The 20,959-nt window shown below is 34.3% G+C and overlaps 1 pseudogene; it reads right to left on the bottom strand.

The window, feature by feature from the left end:
• Nucleotides 1-3,493: 3,493 nt before the first annotated feature.
• Nucleotides 3,494-8,469, bottom strand: LOC131640425 (ent-kaurene synthase TSP4, chloroplastic-like; annotated as a pseudogene).
• Nucleotides 8,470-20,959: the final 12,490 nt, after the last annotated feature.

The following is a 20,959-nucleotide window of genomic DNA, read 5'->3' as shown; positions in this document are numbered from 1 at the left end:
AATAGTTGAATTTTTGTTTTTATTTTTTTTTCATTAAGAGTTTAGTCTCCTTTAAAAATCAATTTCGACATCAAGTGATTCCAACCCCTTCCGATTGCAGTTACACAGAATTGAACCGTGGTGAATTTTTATTTTTGTGCATGAAATTTGTTGAATAATTTCAGTGGAAAAACATGTCGGTAAAGTTTAAGAAAAAAAGAAAAGAATTAATAAAAGGACTGGGTGTAAAAGGGAAAGTATTAGTTAGGAAACATAGAAGGACAGTGGCGAAAGATGCAAGTCATTTGATTTGGGGTCCATGCCATGAATTGATAGACATTTTGGATTTATTGACATAAACATTGTAAATTACTAAATTGACTCATTTAAAATGAAAAATGCTCACCGACAGATGGAAAAGTGAATGACTATGAGTGGAGTGCATAATATATATATATATATATATATATATATATATATATATATATATATATATATATATATATATATATATATATATATATATATATATATATATATATATATATATATATATATATATATATATATGGACTTGAATCCTCTCCTTCAATTTATTCTCTCCAACTATCTCCTTCACACTTATCTCTCTACCTCTTTCTAATATTTTTTCTCTCTTCTTCTTTTTATCATTTTTCTTAATACCATTAATTTAATTACACTTGCTTTTGGTGAAGGAGAGAAAAGGAGGGAAGGAGAGGATCCATGGTGCAACTATATTGTTTTCAAAATATTTTATAAAATATTTTAAAATTTCTAAATTGATAAAAAAAGTAATAATTTGCTATAATTAAAATTAAAAAACTCATTACCACTACTATGTAAATAATTTAAGTTTTTTGAAAAAAATCTTGAATTTTATTATATATGTTAGATAAACAAAATAAAAGTATGTATATATGACAAAATTATCCTTACAAGAAAATATATTTAATTTGATAATAAATAAAATTAGTATTCATATTTTTAAAATTTTATTAATTATTTTATTTTTAGATATTTCAAGCTATTAAGTTTTAATTTTTTATATTATACAAAGTTAAAAAATTATCTTCATGACAATCGTACATATTTATTAATATTTTTAAATTAATATTAAATTAATTTTTATTTTTATTTTGCTTTTAAATTATATTTTATAGGAGTATATTATTAAATTATTTTCTTATTATATGCTATCGAATTCTAACTCAGCTTATATTCAGGACAATAATTTGAACTAGTGAGATAAGATAGAATAAATTTCAGGATAAATTTATCAGATCCTGTTGTGTCATCAAACACTAGATTGAGATAAAATATAATACACATATCATTTCCTATCTCTTATCCTGCGCACCAAACGGACCCTACGAGTTTAAAAAAGTATTTTACGAAAAACCAAAAATATCCATCTGATTATAGAGATGAATCACCGGATGCATCTAATATTTCATTGAAACACGCCTAACTTCACTCCAACTAATATGCAAATTCTGAGTACAACTAAACTTCAACCTAATTTTTTTTCTAAAATTTATTTTCGAGATGTACACCTATTACACTTTGTGTACACCACATTTTAAACGCTGTTTTTTTGTTTTGTTTAGATAACATTAGCTAGAGATGCATGCATCTTTGTCTCCTGCATATCATATATATTTTGTAAATGTATCTCTAGAATCACACCAGTCATATTTTTTGTCTTTGTTTTAGACATGTTTGGATGAAATTGATGATATATTATAACTATACTATCATTGTTTCAGTTTTGTATAAATTAAATCATACATTTTCAAAATAATATCAAAATAATATATATAATATGCAAATTCTAAGTACACAATGTAATCTAAATAAATAGAATTGAAAATAGTACTCCTAATACATATACTATATACTACTACGTATGACGAATGAGGGCTCCTCGGACCCCCTGTTCCTACGATGCGTTATGTACTGCAGTGCCTCCTGTGCGTCCTTCATCATGGCATCTAGAACATCCCTCACCTCAAAGCCATCAGGAAATAGTCCTCTATTTATACCCTCCTACCCAATCTCCATGGACGATGATATCTAGGCAACACGTCAACAATGTGATCCCTCATCAAAGCATCACAACCCTGCATCTAAATAAATCATTGCCAAACACTTCAAATATTATAACAACGATGTTTTTTCAAATAATGAATACAACTGAAATTTACCTCTCTGTCTCAGACGTGTTTGGTAGTATGATCCTAGTAAAGAGCCAGCAGCGATAAGTTTGACGGGCCTCCTCCAAATCCCTCGGGTTCCTAAGGTGTATGATGTGCCCAGGGAGTCTCGGGTGCTTGAGTATGTGACACTTGTCTCCTACGGAAAGACAAAGGCGAAGATGCATGAGTAGGGAACACCTGTCTCATAGAAGAAGACAGAGACGTAGATGCATGAGTAAGTGACACCTGTCTTCTACATGAAGACAAAGGTGTAGATGCATGAGTTCTAGAAGCTGACACCTTCGCATCAACCGAGATAGAAACAACAAGTGACTGATGATTGAGTTCTTTTCCTTCCGAACTGATGCACGTTATGCAATCTTGTAGTGCCTCAATTTGTCTTGCCTATCAGCCATAATGCATGTAAGCAAATCACACAAGCATTATACATATGAGACATGGTGAGGTCAAGAAAAAAAAAGCAAATTGATAAATTCCAAAGATGCAACCCCGGGTTTTGGGAATTAAAACGTTGAAAATTTCTAAAGATCCATCTCCGAAATTTTTTGCCACTCTGAGTGACGTTACTGGTGGAAATGCGGTCCCTTTAAACATCTAAAATATTTGAGGGCGTTGAGGTTCGAACCAATGAAAGGGTGATTATATTACCATAATTTTGCTTTTCAACTGTGATTATATTCAAACAATTTTTATTTAAGAAATAAAAACGAAAAGTCAGCGTCTAAATTTAGCGTAGTTACCACGGTGCTTTGAGCGATAGTGGTGACTTTGCATTGTTGAATTTAAGTTTTGTAGTAGTGTGTTTTTAGAAGATTCAAGATGTAACGAATTTGGACTGTTTAATTCTGGATAGTTTGTTCGATATCATGAGGTAGTTTCCTGATCCAAGGCTGAGCTAACCTCATAGTTTGACTGATATGACTTGAGATAAGTCGAAGCATCTCATCTTGCCCACATGTTTTTTAAGTCTTCTCTAAGTGTTTTAAGTGACCAAAGTGAGTGGAATGAGGAATGGACTATCAGAGTTTTCTACTCTAGGCGTTTTTTGTTGTGTAAATCATAACTTGACGAATTCATTTAACCTCGTCATTGATTCTTTGTTGTCATATTGAAGATTAGACGATTTTTCTCTTGCCAATCATATTGAAGACTGCAAAGTTTTTTATTTTTGTGCTCCCCCATTAACTTATTTGACAAGGTTTCGCTTGTCAGTTTTATTGGTTTGAGTGAGTTTGATGCTTTTTGTTGACTTGTCATTTTCGAGGTTAGTTGCATAGGGTAAAATTTGATAAGTTCAGCCTTTTTAATGTAGGTTGTATTTTGATAAGTTCAACCTTTTACCAAGTGAAACTATCTTAAAAATTCTATAAAATCCAATATAAATTAAAGCAGTTAAGCCTTTTACCCTTTTATAAGGCCTTCACAGTGTGTAAACATTTAAGTTCAAAGTCTTTGCCAAAAGCAATTGCAGCTCTAGCTTGTCACAACTTTTACTTATTGAACTAAGGCATCATCACATCACTTTTGAGAGAAGGTGTAGCTTTTAGAATCTACCAACAGTTCATCTAGAAGGATTGGATCTTTAAGCACAGCATTAACAGTAGAGGGAAGCTCATTTGGAGTATATCCATCATCCTTAATGTAAACTAGGTTCAACACTCTCACCATTTTCCAAAACAAATCCTTACATTCTCTTGGAATTAAGCTTCCCTTTTCCCTCAAAACTAATCTCAGAAGTTCTCGACTCTCATCCTCAATAACACGCTTCATCTTATCAACCGCGTCTTCATAAGTAACAACACCATTGCCATGAATCATATGCAAACTCACTGCATTCAGTTTCCCTTCCTCGGTTTCTTTCTACAAAAAACTCGAGTCAAACTCTTATGACTTAGCTGATATGTCATGGAAAGAGAAGAAATGGACTATATATATACCTTTACAGTTTGAATATCGTTGAGAAGACGCCCGCAAGTGCTCATGATCTTTAAGAGATGATTCAATTCCTGATTTGCAGCAATATCATCCGAAAGCTTAGGTCCTACAAGATAGAGTGCCGGAATAACAACCGGTCCTAAGGCAAATGATATGTTTGCAGTTTGCATATAATCATCCATTGTTGGGATGGCCTTGGTTCTCGACCACTCAGCTTCCGTAAACATTGCCTTCATCAAATCTAACCACTGCAAAGCAAACAAAGTGAATCCATTGAGCGTGTGTTTAGTTTTGCGGTGATGAAAAAATGTATGTAGAAATATGAAGAAATTTCTCACAATCTTGATAACATTGTCTTTCACATTGCGTCCCTGGCACTCGACAGATTTCTCTCCAATCTCACAAATTGTGCTACGAACTGCAGAAAATATTATCTTAACCGTCTCAGAACAACTTATAGTATTGACATCTACATCCCACCTGCAATTCCATTTCTACAACATTACTGATTTTGCCGAAAATTTTAAGAATTCAAAAGGAAATCAAGAGATGGAAAATGGAACAGGTTTGGTTAAGAATAGGAATATACTTCTCAACTAGTTGAATAAGGTTCAGTTGCTCTTCTTTAGAGCCAAAGAAATCAAAGAAATCATCAACAACTGTTGTGAGCACCCCGTTTTTCGCCCAAGATATGCGCGTCAGAAAGTTCGGGCGAAAAAAAAGTGGCTGTGCAGGCGAAGTAACAATATGTCATTTTCTGCCTTGCGAATTCTAGTTTGTCTAGTCTGCTTTCAACAACCCACCTGCATATGATAGAGAATTCGTTATGGTTTGCATTATAAATCTTTCAGCTACGATTATGATTTTTCTACATTGATTCATTTCCGAAAGATATACCTTGAAAGTTGTTTCAACTCTTTATTGTGTATTGATTGGCAGAGATTGAAGTCTTCAATTCCTAGCTTCAGAATTTCTTGGCTTGCAAGATTGCAGGATCTGTGTCTTACAAACAGTTAAGAACTTGGCCGCAAAAACGAGAGGAATGAAAAATCGGAAACAAACTATCGGACGTGCACCTGTATGATGTTTTTAAAATCCTTGTTTCGTCTACGTTATAATGCTCCACCGATCTTCTGTGTAATAAACGCTCCAAATCCGCGTGATACGGAAAGTTAAGAACATCATTGACCTAAGGTGCAAAAACATTGTAATGTTGTTTATATGAAATTAAATTTAATGAAAGATTGAGATGATAAACTACCTCGTTATCAACATAAATCCGAAGTTTGTCAGCATACAATTGGTAATTAGAAGAATTCCGCCTCAGAAGATTTCTTGTCCAATAACTTTGTTTTACTAAAACCGATTCATCCGGATGTATAATGACTTGTGAGGCCTTATATAGCTCTAAAACAGCACTAGCATCCTTCAAGTAACCTTTCAAGGAGCGCGGAAATTTATCTTCTGAATATCGATAAAAGGGATCTACAAAAGACAACATACACAGTTCAGCTTATAAACTTCTTAGCACACGTTTAGATAACGGTGTACAAATGATATCTAACCTGAAGAGACATCGTAACCATTGAGACGCAACATTCGAAATGCCATTGCACAGGTTGTTGGGTCTAAAAATATATCTTCTTCACCTTCTAGCCAATATCTGTTTTTTTGACTAATTAAATGTTTGTGTGCCTTCGAACTTGAGCACTATTTAGATAAACAACTTATGATATAAGTGCTTATGTATAAGCTATTTCTATAACAATTACCTGTATGTTTCATCCATTACAATATGAATTTCGTCTTTAAAATGACGATCGATCCCCAATCTTTCAAGACTATCAATCATATAGAGACGGGCGTATATATCGAGAGGATAAACAGTTGGAACTGAATTCCCAAACTTTTGTAATACTGATTGGAGGTAACTAAGACAGTCAGCATTCTTTGATCGATGAAAAACCGCTGCGGTTGTAGCCGGTGAATTGAACAAAGATCCATTCTTTCTTTGATACTTGATAATTGTATTCATGTCCAATGAGTTCAACATTCCTTCTGATGTATATGCTAGATATTCTTTCCATCCTTCTGAATTGCTCTCAAAGCCTCTATATCAGAAAATGCACCACAAAAACGTCAGTTTCGAGAAAATGTCACCGTGAAAACGGCCGCGACAAAATGGTATCGGAAGGTGCTGATACTGATACCATTATTCACCTTTTTTTGTGATAAAAGATAACAACAGAAAACAACAGAAAACATAATTACTACCTTTGGAGCTCTTTGTCTCTCTTTTGGATCATTGCTTCCAAGCTCGCGGCTCGAATTGGAAGATTAATGCCCAAAGTTTGTGCATATTCAACCAAAGAAGGAAAAAGTATATCAAATCCTATGGGATGGTGTTGTTTCTCATCATTGATGATAGAACTAAAGTTTAACTCAATAAATTCAAGTCCTGCAAAAATATCAAGAAAACTCATACATACAATGTTACTATTAAAACGTCCAGTTAAGACAGATCAGTTGAAAATATTAAAACGTCCAGTTAAGACAGTTTAGTTGAAAGCTGTGCAAGGACATTAGATGTATGGGCACGGTTCGAACCCTTATTCATCTTATCTTCACCAATACTCCATTGCTTTAAGGCATGGATACATGCTAAGGTAGACAAGAGAGCATCATTCTTCAACAATGGATGGCGATCCGGAAGACCCCAAGAGCCATCAACAAGTTGATTATCCAGCAACCAATTCACACATTGAGGAAAAAACGGGGCGTGACACGAAGTCGGAGAAGGAATCATTGCCACAAAAGCAGTATCATATGAAGAAATTGAAAGTTCAACCTTGTTGAACATTTTCTTGATTCTTTCTTTAGTGTCTTCCAAACACTACAAAAAATAAAACACATTATTTATTTATTTACACTCTGGAATGAAATATATATATATATATATATATATATATATATATATATATATATATATATATATATATATATATATATATATATATATATATATATATATATATATATATATATATATATATATATATATATATATATATATATATATATATATATAGGGGACGTATCAAATGAGAACTTTGGCTATAATGAGAACTGAGAACTTTTAATAATAATCATTGGATTTGAATTAATGACTCAGATTTATCTTATATTTTTAAATATTTCATTAATGGTTAAGTGGATAAGATATTTATGGAATATGTATTTAAAATATAAGATAAATCTGAGCCATTAATTCAAATCCAATGGTTATTATTAAAAGTTCTCATTCTCATTATAGCTAAAGTTCTTATTTGATACGTCCCCATATATATATATATATATATATATATATATATATATATATATATATATATATATATATATATATATATATATATATATATATATATATATATATATATTCTATTATCGTTCACTTAAATTTGAAATTTTAGATGTAAGCACAACTACTTTATCTTGTTTCCTATTTCCCAATTTTACCATTTATTTTGACAAAGATTCTCCAGTTTAACAAACATGTTTGTTCAACGATGCCATTTAGTGCTACAACCAAAAAGACAAAAATCATAAATCCTAATTAATGTAGGAAAAACAAAACAAAATTGATATTTGGTGGAAAACACGTTCATGTTAATGCCACTTGCTTTGATTTAATTTTGTCTTAACCAAAAATACCATATTATAGAACATATATTTTTTTTAATATAAGCAATAAGAACATATATTAGATATAAAATATAAGCAATTATAGAACATATATTAGATCCTAATATGTAGCTTGTTGGTCTTATTAATTACTATATGTATTCAATGACACATATACTACACTATATATCCACTAAATTTAGATTTATTTATCAAGTTTGTAGGTTATAAATACCACTTGAAATTTTAACTCTAACTACATTCTAACTCAGTTTACAACAAAACATCATGTCTCTTTCACACTTCACCACTCCTCAATGTTGCATTTTTACAGATTCTTCTATGCCAAAAAAGAATAACAACAGTATAGTTTTGGTATGACATTCAATTTTTAATTTTTTTTCTTTTTATATATAATATATATATATATATATATATATATATATATAGGGGACGTATCAAATAAGAACTTTAGCTATAATGAGAATGAGAACTTATATATATATATATATATATATATATATATATATATATATATATATATATATATATATATATATATATATATATTATTTTTATGAAGGTCTATTTTGACAAACATTAACTAAAAAGAAGTTAAATTTACCTTAAGGTGCATTTTGCTAAAACATACCTTTATAAAAATAAGTGGGTGTATTTTAGCAAATCCCACATAACTTTGCTAAAATACATCATTTTTTTTATGAAGGTGTGTTTTAGCAAGACGCACTTAAGGTGCATTAAGATATTATGAGATTTTTCATGGATTTCCATGCAAAAGGGAAGTTAGTGAAATCCATAAAATCCTCCTTTATCGCTCTTATCCCAAAAACTAACAATCCTCAAGGTTTAAGCGAGTATCGTCCCATTTGTTTGGTAGGGAGCCTTTACAAGATAGTTGCAAAAGTGTTGGCCGCAAGGTTAAAAGTGGTGATTGGTAAGTTGGTGTCATCTAACCAAACGGCGTTTGTGCCGGGAAGAAACATGATGGACGGAGTTGTGTTGGTGAATGAAATTATCGATTGGTCCAAAAGATTCAAGAAAAGTTGTTTTCTTCTCAAGGTGGATTTTGAAAAGGCGTACGATACCGTTTCTTGGGGGTATCTTAGATTTGTGCTAAACTCAATGGGGTTCGGGGAGAAGTGGAAATTGTGGATGGAAGGTTGCGTGTTTGATAGCTTTATGTCTATTCTTGTGAACGGGAGTCCAACTAAAGATTTTTCGGTCAAAAAGGGGTTGAGACAAGGAGACCCTCTATCTCCATTCCTTTTTGTTTTAGCTTTGGAAGGCCTAACGGCGCATGTGAGGAAATCGGCGTCAATGGGTGTCTTCCGTCCGTTTAAGTTAGGGGAAGCCGGGAGTGTGGATATCTTACAATTTGCGGATGACACCATTATCATTGGTGAACCCTCTAGTGACAACCTTTGGAGCTTGAAAGTAGTGCTTAGAGGTTTTGAATTGGTCTCGGGTTTGAAAATCAACTTCTCTAAGAGCAATGTGTACGGGGTTAACGTGGGAGAGTGGTTCTTGAACTCGGCTAATCAATTTCTTGGTTGTAAAAGGGGGGCGGTTCCTTTTACCTTTCTCGGAATAAGTGTGGGTGTCAATCAAAGTAGGAGGAGAGTATGGTCGAGTGTTATTAATAAAATCAAGAGTAGGCTTTCGGCTTGGAAAGGGAATTGTATCTCCGTTGGTGGTAGGGTAATTCTCATTAAAGCGGTCCTAAATGCAATTCCCACTTTCTTGTTATCTTTCTACAAGGCTCCGGGCGTGGTTGTTAAGGAAATCAGAGGCATCATTAGGAAATTCCTTTGGGGAGGCAACAAGAATGCTAGAAGCATTCATTGGGTAGACTGGTCCACGGTGTGCAACCCAAAGGAAAAAGGCGGCCTCGGAATAAGAGATGTCGGCGAAATCAACAAGACTCTCCTCCTCAAATGGAAGTGGCGAATCCTCACGGATGATACCGCTATATGGCGCAAGTTCTTGGATATGAGGTATGTTGTTCCGAAGTTGAAGGTGCAAGATTTTATTGAAGAAGGAAGAAACAGCAAAGACTCTAAATGGTGGAGGGATGTTATAAATAATGATATCAATACCGAGATAGGTGAAGATGGCTTCTTGAGCAATATTCGTTGTAATGTGGGAAATGGTAAAAATGTTTTGTTTTGGTCTAGCAAGTGGAGGGGGGACTATTCTGTCCAAGATTTATTCCCGGATTTGGCTTCGCTTTCTTTGGATTTTTTTGTTACAGTTGCAGCTGCTGCCAATATGTCGGAAACTGGTACTGTTTGGGATCCCGCTGTCATCTTCGGTTCTGCAGCTTTGGCTCAGACAGTGGTGTCCAGCCCCGCCCAGTGTGACCGGTGGCAGCAGCTTCTGCAGCTGTTGGATGCAGTTCATTTTAGTAGCGGAGAGGAGGATTGGTTCGACTGGCTGCCGGAACTCAGTGGCAAGTTCTCGGTCCATTCAGCAGCGGACATGATTGCAGTTCGGAAATCTTGTCCTTGGCAGCCCCATGTCTTAAATAGAATGAAGATAATGTGGAAATTACCGCTTCCATTGAGGATCCAAGTATTCTTGTGGAGATTTTTTTCTTCAAGAATACCTACTATTGATGCTTTAATTTTTAGAGGGGTGGATAATATAAATAGCTTGTCGTGTGTTTTTTGCGGGAATGTTCCGGAGACTTTGATGCACACATTCTTTTCTTGTATTGTTTCCATGAAGGTGTGGGAGAAGATTTACGGGTGGTTAGGGAAAGATGTTCCTTTCTCCTTTGAAGAGTTCTTGGAATTTGAGGTTATTCAAGAGAAGATGAAGGGGTCGGAGCTAAGGTGAAGATTAACACCATTTGGATGGCTTTGATTTGGAGCATTTGGATTATGCGTAACTCCATCGTTTTCGAGGAAGATTCCTTTTGTTTCGACACGGTGGTTTACAATGTAATGTTTTTTCGTGGAGTTGGCTAGCTAGATTAAATTTGAACGCTTCCTTCTCGTTTTATGAGTGGTACAAGATACTGCTTATTTGCTTCCCGAATTTGTAATTTGTTTGGTTGGGTTGCACCCCTTGTGCGTTTCGTAATCAATTGCTTATTGAAAAATAAGTGAGTTATGGATTGAAATGCTAGTTATTCGGTGAATGGTACATATCACAAGAAGATTAGCAACAAAAGGGAAAAAGCATCGAGGATAATTTCTTAGTAGGCCCACCTCAGCACCGTTTTTCTATCAAGATTGCTGCGACCGGTTCTGGACATTCACAACAAGTGGAATTTAATGAATTGGTTTATGGGGAACAATCTGATGAGACCGGAATTCAGAGATGCAACAACAATATTCTTTCCAACATCTGCCCTTCCTCAAATGAGAGACTTTTGACATAGCGCGAGCATGCATTGTCGATGGTTTCTTTTTTGAGGGGTTTGATCACACACGTATACTGTATGGTATCACGAGGATGGGAGATGAGACATTTTTGTATCTCGACATCGTGTCATAACAGATGGGGCACTTAACAGTAGATGCAGCGTAGTCAACAGACGACGTGGTGGACGCAGAGGCGGGGCGAGAGGCAGATGAGGGGCTAAGGATATTATCCGGCACACACATTAGTGATGCCTATGATTTTATTGATGTCTGTATTTTGATTACATTTATATACTTTTTTTGATTATGTATATGATACTATTTGGATGATTTATTCGATGTATTCTTTTGGTGTAGTATATTCTATTGTATTTAAATTGCACTACTTTGATGTACTATAATTCGATGTTCCATTTTTGTAAAATAAATTGGATTTTTGGAGTGAAATGTAGTTGATTTAAAGTATAACAGAAGGTTGCATAGGTACACCTACGGAACATTCTGTTTTTAACTTTTTCCATAAATACATCTACAGGAGATTTACTGAACTGAATTAATTTGAATTTTCTCAACGTTCACTATGTTTTTAACGCTTCTATAGATGCACCTACGGAAAAAAAAAACTAAATTTTGTTTAAAAAAAATATGCTTTCGAATGTGCATCTACAAAAATACGAGGCATAATTGGTATTACGTATTACGTCAGTGCCTAAGAATATCAAGGTTGTATTGAGATATTCTCATAAAAAATAATATAAATTTATACTATTTTGAAAAACGAATTTATAAAATCTATTTTTTAGAAATAAAAAAAGAAGAAATCTATTTTTCAAAAATTAAAACAAACAATCTCTTATAGAGAGTGAAATGATTAATAATGAATGACTAGCTCATATAATTGTTTAATATGTAGTAAAATCAAATACCGAAATGGTATATCTAGGGGTACATAACTTTATTAAGTAACTCAATTACAAGTTACATTGAACAAGTTAACAAAGTATATAATTTGACAAATTATTGTATTTAATCAATTTATTCACACACCAACAAATTTAGTGAGTAGATTACACAATAGAAATGGGCATAAGAATTAATGACATTATGCGATTCGGAATTTCAGAATCTTGAATGGAATAACCGTCTCCATGTTGGTACATGAACAATGTCATTCTAGCAAGGTTTATAGCATTATCTTTTAAACTTTGAGAGAAAGAGGAAGTATGAGCCTCTTTATTTATCTTTTTCCATAATGTAAATATTATAGACTTTAGATACTCACGAGCCTCAATTTCAGAAGCTCCAGTTTCATTCATGTAGTATTGAATTGACTTTGAAATATCACCAGTCTCGTTTTTACGCTAAAAAAGAAATAAAAAATGAGAAGTTAATAATCTAAAAAGCAATTGTATTTTTAGACTCTCAAATATTAAATGCAATGACAATCAACAAAAATACACTAAACTAGGATTAAAAACTACGAGACCCGTAGGTCATTCTCTCGAACAACTAAATCTAGAGTCTGCCATTCTCGCCAGTGTATCGGGTGATCCTACCATCATCACCAAAACTGTAACACCCCATTTCTACCCGACAATTATTCAAGAATCAGAGTTTCAAAATTTCTCAACGAACAAATGAGGCGTCACATATTCACTTAAAATAAACCACTTAATCGCATTTAGCGGATACATAGCACTTCTGTAATCAATTAAATAAAAACTCCACATATAATACTTTTCAAAACAAGGTAACTTCTTTGATTAGAACATGGCGGAATCATAGTTCTCAATCTTTAATTCAATAACATCATATTTAGCTAAGACAAAACAATAAGCTACAACAATCATAAACATCATAAATCACCCCCCCGAGTGCTACGTATCAGAGCGACAACCGACTCGATTAACGGCAACTAAATGTTCATACTTGAATACCTGCACGTTACTCTTATACCCCAAAATTTTCCCGCATCTTTTTTCAGAGAGAAGGCAACAGACTTCTGTCTAAAAATTGGGAGTTTCATATAATCTTGGATTTTATTTCATAAATATCCCGATTTTATGAATACTCAGTTTTTTAGAATATGTTTTGTACGATATTTTGGTTCGCTGTTGAATTTATTCTTACACAAATGTCAAATACTGTTTATCACTTCACACATTGTTTATTTGAGATTTATTTTCAGAGAAATAATACTGACGCAATTGGTACAGAATTAAATTTTTGCAGGCGCAAAGTCCGGGAATTCAGACTGTACTGGTAACAATTAAATTATTATTAGTTTTTTTTGTTTCCCACAAATTTTTGTACTATATTATCGTTTTCAAATCTTTTCCTTTCTTTTCAAATCTCTTTCTTTCAAATCAAATCATAACTTTATTCCATACATCTTTCTTTTCAAACCCTACCATACACTTTCTTTCAAATCCTACTACCACTCAAATTTTCCTTTTTTGTACGGCATCACTTCATTCCCCAACGTCTCCATCCTTCTTTTCACTCTATAAATACGCCTCGTTTTTTTCATAAATTCTCACATCAAATTTCACTCATTTCCCAAATTTCTATCTCATAATTATTTTCTCTTCTTCCCCGAAAAAAATGGCAAAGTGGATGAATACGTTTTTTCTTATGGTCATCACTGTTTTGGTGGTGATCATGTCTTTTTTCTGTCTACATAGTCCTGAAAAATGCAGACCTGGGATGCTTACACTCCCGTGTGTAACACCCGGTATTTAATTAATTATTTAATTAAATACTTTCAAATTATTTCGAATTTAATTGTTGAATTTATGGAGTGTTGATAATAGTTGACATGGTTTTATGATTAATTAGTCGATTAATTAATTGATTAAGTTGTAGAAATAGTATTGAAGAAATACTAGATTTGTTATATGGACTTAATTAAGTGATGGTGGTAGTAAAAGGTGGAGTGTGAATTTTAGGTCCAATAGGTTTAATGAAATTAAGTTAAGATAAGGATTAGGTTAATTAGAAGAGAAAAAGTCTTGGGAATTTGGTCATGGGAAGTTGTAGAGAAGAGAGAAAAGAGGAGAGAAACTCATTCTCGTTTTTCTTGCAGCAGTCTCACTAAATCAAAGATCCCCGATTCGTTCACTGTTGGATCATCGCCAAATTTTGTGGGTAGGTTCGAAACACCTATATCTAACTTTTGACCGTTGGGATCTTCAAAATAAGGTCTGAGTTGCGAGATATCATCATCGCACTGTAGCTGCATATTTGGAAAAAAAAATTCAGCTTTTAATTCTGATTAAAAGAGACAAGGATTAGAAGCTAAGGCTAGAAGGCTTCGATCGGTGGAATTATAGAGTAATCTCCAATCCAAGGTAAGGGTGGGGTTCTTCCTCTATAAACGGGGATATGATGGACCGTATGTGGGGTTGAGTTATAATTTTATCGGCGTGTTTCGTATTATTTGGTGTTCGCTATTTTGTGATTTTCTAGAAAATTATATATGTTGTTATGGAGTGTGGAATATTGATTAATGGTGTTGGTTTGTGATGCGGTGATATTAAGTTGTAGGCCTATGGCCGGTGACGATGCAATGTTATGATTTGGCGATAACTGTGAAATGCATGAAATAAAGCGACGTTGAGTTACCCTAATAATTGGTAACATTTGTGATATAGGCGTATGCCTCGCGACGTTGTTTTGTGATGTTTTTGATTTGTTGCATTTCATCAGTGTCTCATGATTTGCATGTTTTAGCGACGGCCTGGATTGGCAAACAGTGACGAAGGCTTATGCCTATTTTGATGCCTCTAATTATTGGCAATTGGCGATGGGGGCTGAAGCCCTGGGTACCACATGCATGTGCATTTGTTAGAGTCGCATTTCATTTGTGTGATTATGATTTTATGTGTTGTGATGTATGAACTTATGTGAATTATTGTGAAATATAAATATGAATTTATGTGAGATATGGTGACGTGTATTGTTTTGATTTAAATAGTAAAGTAAACTAGACGGTAATGATTATACCGCAAAGTGATGATTATTATGACTTAAACCTTATATATATTGTTTATCATCACCCTGCTTATATTGTTTGATATCTCACCTCTTTTATTTGTTTTGCCGTTACCTTTAACTGGTAACGTGCAGGTGATAGCCTTGAGGAAGAATTAGACGATGTGAGTCGAGTCGATGGTCGCTCTGATACGTAGCACTCGGGGGGGGGGGGGATAAATGCGTGTTTTAATTATTTGTTGCTTGCTGAATTTTTAGTGATGCTTTATTCTTGAATTGTAGCTTAAAGCTATTTTGCGAAGATGTTATGATTAAATTGAAAATTGTGAAGTTTTGTGAATTCCGCTGCGAGATAAAATAATTATTTTGATAAAGTAATTTTTAGGATTAATTTTAAATTGCTGTGCTATGTATCTATATGAAGGCTAGTAAGTCGAGAATGTTTTTGAAATAACGAATATGTGATACCTCAAATAAAAATGTTTGAAATTTATACTCTGGTTTTATTATATTTTTCGGGTAGAAATTGGGGTGTTGCATTAGTGGTATTAGAGCAGGTCGGTCCGTCTGGCAAAGATGTCTAATGTTGTTTATTCCTCTGTACGCGACAAGTGTGTGAAACGCTGTCGGTACTTGTTGCTTTCTGGTTGTTGCAGGAATTAGTTTGAGCGAAGTGGGGGAGAGCTTTGCTTCTCGGATATGGTTCAGTTGCAAGTTTGCAAAGAGGATTGTTGTCTTGGTGTTTCGAAAACTGAATTTCGCCGAAAGAATGTGTCTCTCGAGTTATAAAAAGTTTTGGAGTGAGGAGATATGTTAAGAGTTGTTTGAAATATGTTTAAGTTGGAGAAAAATAGGTTTTGGAGTGAAATTTCCGTAAGCAAAACGCAGGAAATTGCTGAATTTTTTTGTGAAACTTCAAAATTAATAACTGGAGTTCTGGGTATCTGATTTGAGTCCCGCTTGAAGCGTTGGAAATTTAAGGAGATGGAATTTATTTAAAAAATGGTTCCAGCAGCTTTAATAGAATTATTTGTAACAAGATGATGTTGGAAAGAGATGAAGTTTGCGGTTACGCTTGTCTTTGGGACCAGACTTTTGCGTTGATGTCGCGCTGGACGTTAGTGTCAGAGTTGAGTTAATTGAAGGAGTAATTAAAGGGTTTGTTTAGAAGAAATTTTAAGAATTAAGTTTCCCATTTGAGAAGTTATGGAGATACCATAAAGAGTGTCGCGGCATGGCGTCGATGTTCGCATTTTCAAATGGCGTTGGAATAGTTAACAAGTAGTAACAGTTATGTTGAAGAAGTACCGGAATGGTCGACATATGTGTAGTAGATTTGAGATGTGTTAATTGGTTGTTATGTTGGATGGTTGGACGTGGAAGTGAAGTTGATGATGGTTGTATCGGATAAATTTTCGAGGACGAAAATATTCTAAGTGGGGCAGAGTTGTAACACCCGGTATTTAATTAATTATTTAATTAAACACTTTCAAATTATTTCGAATTTAATTGTTGAATTTATGGGGTGTTGATAATAGTTGACATGGTTTTATGATTAATTAGTCGATTAATTAATTGATTAAGTTGTAGAAATAGTATTGAAGAAATACTAGATTTGTTATATGGACTTAATTAAGTGATGGTGGTAGTAAAAGGTGGAGTGTGAATTTTAGGCCCAATAGGTTTAATGAAATTAAGTTAAGATAAGGATTAGGTTAATTAGAAGAGAAAAAGTCTTGGGAAATTGGTCATGGGAAGTTGTAGAGAAGAGAGAAAAGAGGAGAGAAACTCATTCTCGTTTTTCTTGCAGCAGTCTCGCTAAATCAAAGATCCCCGACTCGTTAACCGTTGGATCATCACCAATTTTGTGGGTAGGTTCGAAACACCTATATCTAACTTTTGACCGTTGGGATCTTCAAAATAAGGTCTGAGTTGCGAGATATCATCATCGCACTGTAGCTGCATATTTGGAAAAAAAATTCGGCTTTTAATTCTGATTAAAAGAGGCAAGGATTAGAAGCTAAGGGTAGAAGGCTTCGATCGGTGGAATTATAGAGTAATCTCCAATCCAAGGTAAGGGTGGGGTTCTTGCTCTATAAACGGGTATACGATGGACCGTATGTGGGGTTGAGTTATAATTTTATCGCCGTGTTTCGTATTATTTGGTGTTCGCTATTTTGTGATTTTCTGGAAAATTATATATGTTGTTATTGAGTGTGGAATATTGATTAATGGTGTTGGTTTGTGATGCGGTGATATTAAGTTGTAGGCCTATGGCCGGTGACGATGCAATGTTATGATTTGGCGATAACTGTGAAATGCATGAAATAAAGCGACGTTGAGTTACCCTAATAATCGGTAACATTTGTGATATAGGCGTATGCCTCGCGACATTGTTTTGTGATGTTTTTGATTTGTTGCATTTCATCAGTGTCTCATGATTTGCATGTTTTAGCGACAGCCTGGATTGGCAAACAGTGACGAAGGCTTATGCCTATTTTGATGCCTCTATTTATTGGCAATTGGCGATGGGGGCTGAAGCCCTGGGTACCACATGCATGTGCATTTGTTAGAGTCGCATTTCATTTGTGTGATTATGATTTTATGTGTTGTGATGTGTGAACTTATGTGAATTATTGTGAAATATAAATATGATTTTATGTGAGATATGGTGACGTGTATTGTTTTGATTTAAATAGAAAAGTAAACTAGACGGTAATGATTATACCGCAAAGTGATTATTATTATGACTTAAACCTTATATATATTGTTTATCATCACCCTGCTTATATTGTTTGATATCTCACCTCTTTTATTTGTTTTGCCGTTACCTTTAAACTGGTAACGTGCAGGTGATAGCCTTGAGGAAGAATTAGACGATGTGAGTCGAGTCGATGGTCGCTCTGATACGTAGCACTCAGGGGGGGGGGGGGGGATAAATGCGTGTTTTAATTATTTGTTGCTTGCTGAATTTTTAGTGATGCTTTATTCTTGAATTGTAGCTTAAAGCTATTTTGCGAAGATGTTATGATTAAATTGAAAATTGTGAAGTTTTGTGAATTCCGCTGCGAGATAAAATAATTATTTTGATAAAGTAATTTTTAGGATTAATTTTAAATTGCTGTGCTATGTATCTATATGAAGGCTAGTAAGTCGAGAATGTTTTTGAAATAACGAATATGTGATACCTCAAATAAAAATGTTTGAAATTTATACTCTGGTTTTATTATATTTTTCGGGTAGAAATTGGGGTGTTGCATTAGTGGTATTAGAGCAGGTCGGTCCGTCTGGCAAAGATGTCTAATGTTGTTTATTCCTCTGTAAGCGACAAGTGTGTGAAACGCTGTCGGTAATTGTTGCTTTCTGGTTGTTGCAGGAATTAGTTTGAGCGAAGTGGGGGAGAGCTTTGCTTCTCGGATATGGTTCAGTTGCAAGTTTGCAAAGAGGATTGTTGTCTTGGTGTTTCGAAAACTGAATTTCGCCGAAAGAATGTGTCTCTCGAGTTATAAAAAGTTTTGGAGTGAGGAGATATGTTAAGAGTTGTTTGAAATATGTTTAAGTTGGAGAAAAATAGGTTTTGGAGTGAAATTTCCGTAAGCAAAACGCAGGAAATTGCTGAATTTTTTTGTGAAACTTCAAAATTAATAACTGGAGTTCTGGGTATCTGATTTGAGTCCCGTTTGAAGCGTTGGAAATTTAAGGAGATGGAATTTATTTAAAAAATGGTTCCAGCAGCTTTAATAGAATTATTTGTAACAAGATGATGTTGGAAAGAGATAAAGTTTGCGGTTACGCTTGTCTTTGGGACCAGACTTTTGCGTTGATGTCGCGCTGGACGTTAGTGTCAGAGTTGAGTTAATTGAAGGAGTAATTAAAGGGTTTGTTTAGAAGAAATTTTAAGAATTAAGTTTCCCATTTGAGAAGTTATGGAGATACCATAAAGAGTGTCGCGGCATGGCGTCGATGTTCGCATTTTCAAATGGCGTTGGAATAGTTAACAAGTAGTAACAGTTATGTTGAAGAAGTACCGGAATGGTCGACATATGTGTAGTAGATTTGAGATGTGTTAATTGGTTGTTATGTTGGATGGTTGGACGTGGAAGTGAAGTTGATGATGGTTGTATCGGATAAATTTTCGAGGACGAAAATATTCTAAGTGGGGCAGAGTTGTAACACCCGGTATTTAATTAATTATTTAATTAAACACTTTCAAATTATTTCGAATTTAATTGTTGAATTTATGGGGTGTTGATAATAGTTGACATGGTTTTATGATTAATTAGTCGATTAATTAATTGATTAAGTTGTAGAAATAGTATTGAAGAAATACTAGATTTGTTATATGGACTTAATTAAGTGATGGTGGTAGTAAAAGGTGGAGTGTGAATTTTAGGCCCAATAGGTTTAATGAAATTAAGTTAAGATAAGGATTAGGTTAATTAGAAGAGAAAAAGTCTTGGGAAATTGGTCATGGGAAGTTGTAGAGAAGAGAGAAAAGAGGAGAGAAACTCATTCTCGTTTTTCTTGCAGCAGTCTCGCTAAATCAAAGATCCCCGATTCGTTAACCGTTGGATCATCACCAATTTTGTGGGTAGGTTCGAAACACCTATATCTAACTTTTGACCGTTGGGATCTTCAAAATAAGGTCTGAGTTGCGAGATATCATCATCGCACTGTAGCTGCATATTTGGAAAAAAAAATTCGGCTTTTAATTCTGATTAAAAGAGGCAAGGATTAGAAGCTAAGGGTAGAAGGCTTCGATCGGTGGAATTATAGAGTAATCTCCAATCCAAGGTAAGGGTGGGGTTCTTGCTCTATAAACGGGTATACGATGGACCGTATGTGGGGTTGAGTTATAATTTTATCGCCGTGTTTCGTATTATTTGGTGTTCGCTATTTTGTGATTTTCTGGAAAATTATATATGTTGTTATTGAGTGTGGAATATTGATTAATGGTGTTGGTTTGTGATGCGGTGATATTAAGTTGTAGGCCTATGGCTGGTGACGATGCAATGTTATGATTTGGCGATAACTGTGAAATGCATGAAATAAAGCGACGTTGAGTTACCCTAATAATCGGTAACATTTGTGATATAGGCGTATGCCTCACGACATTGTTTTGTGATGTTTTTGATTTGTTGCATTTCATCAGTGTCTCATGATTTGCATGTTTTAGCGACGGCATGGATTGGCAAACAGTGACGAAGGCTTATGCCTATTTTGATGCCTCTATTTATTGGCAATTGGCGATGGGGGCTGAAGCCCTGGGTACCACATGCATGTGCATTTGTTAGAGTCGCATTTCATTTGTGTGATTATGATTTTATGTGTTGTGATGTGTGAACTTATGTGAATTATTGTGAAATATAAATATGATTTTATGTGAGATATGGTGACGTGTATTGTTTTGATTTAAATAGTAAAGTAAACTAGACGGTAATGATTATACCGCAAAGTGATGATTATTATGACTTAAACCTTATATATATTGTTTATCATCACCCTGCTTATATTGTTTGATATCTCACCTCTTTTATTTGTTTTGCCGTTACCTTTAAACTGGTAACGTGCAGGTGATAGCCTTGAGGAAGATTTAGATGATGTGAGTCGAGTCGATGGGCGCTCTGATACGTAGCACTCGGGGGGGGGGGGGATAAATGCGTGTTTTAATTATTTGTTGCTTGCTGGATTTTTAGTGATGCTTTATTCTTGAATTGTAGCTTAAAGCTATTTTGCGAAGATGTT

Source organism: Vicia villosa, unplaced genomic scaffold, assembly GCF_029867415.1.
Source record: "Vicia villosa cultivar HV-30 ecotype Madison, WI unplaced genomic scaffold, Vvil1.0 ctg.003111F_1_1, whole genome shotgun sequence".
NCBI classification, from domain to species: domain Eukaryota; kingdom Viridiplantae; phylum Streptophyta; class Magnoliopsida; order Fabales; family Fabaceae; genus Vicia; species Vicia villosa.
The sequence above is the reverse complement of the archived record's forward strand: the minus strand, read 5'-3'. Positions and strand labels throughout refer to the sequence as shown.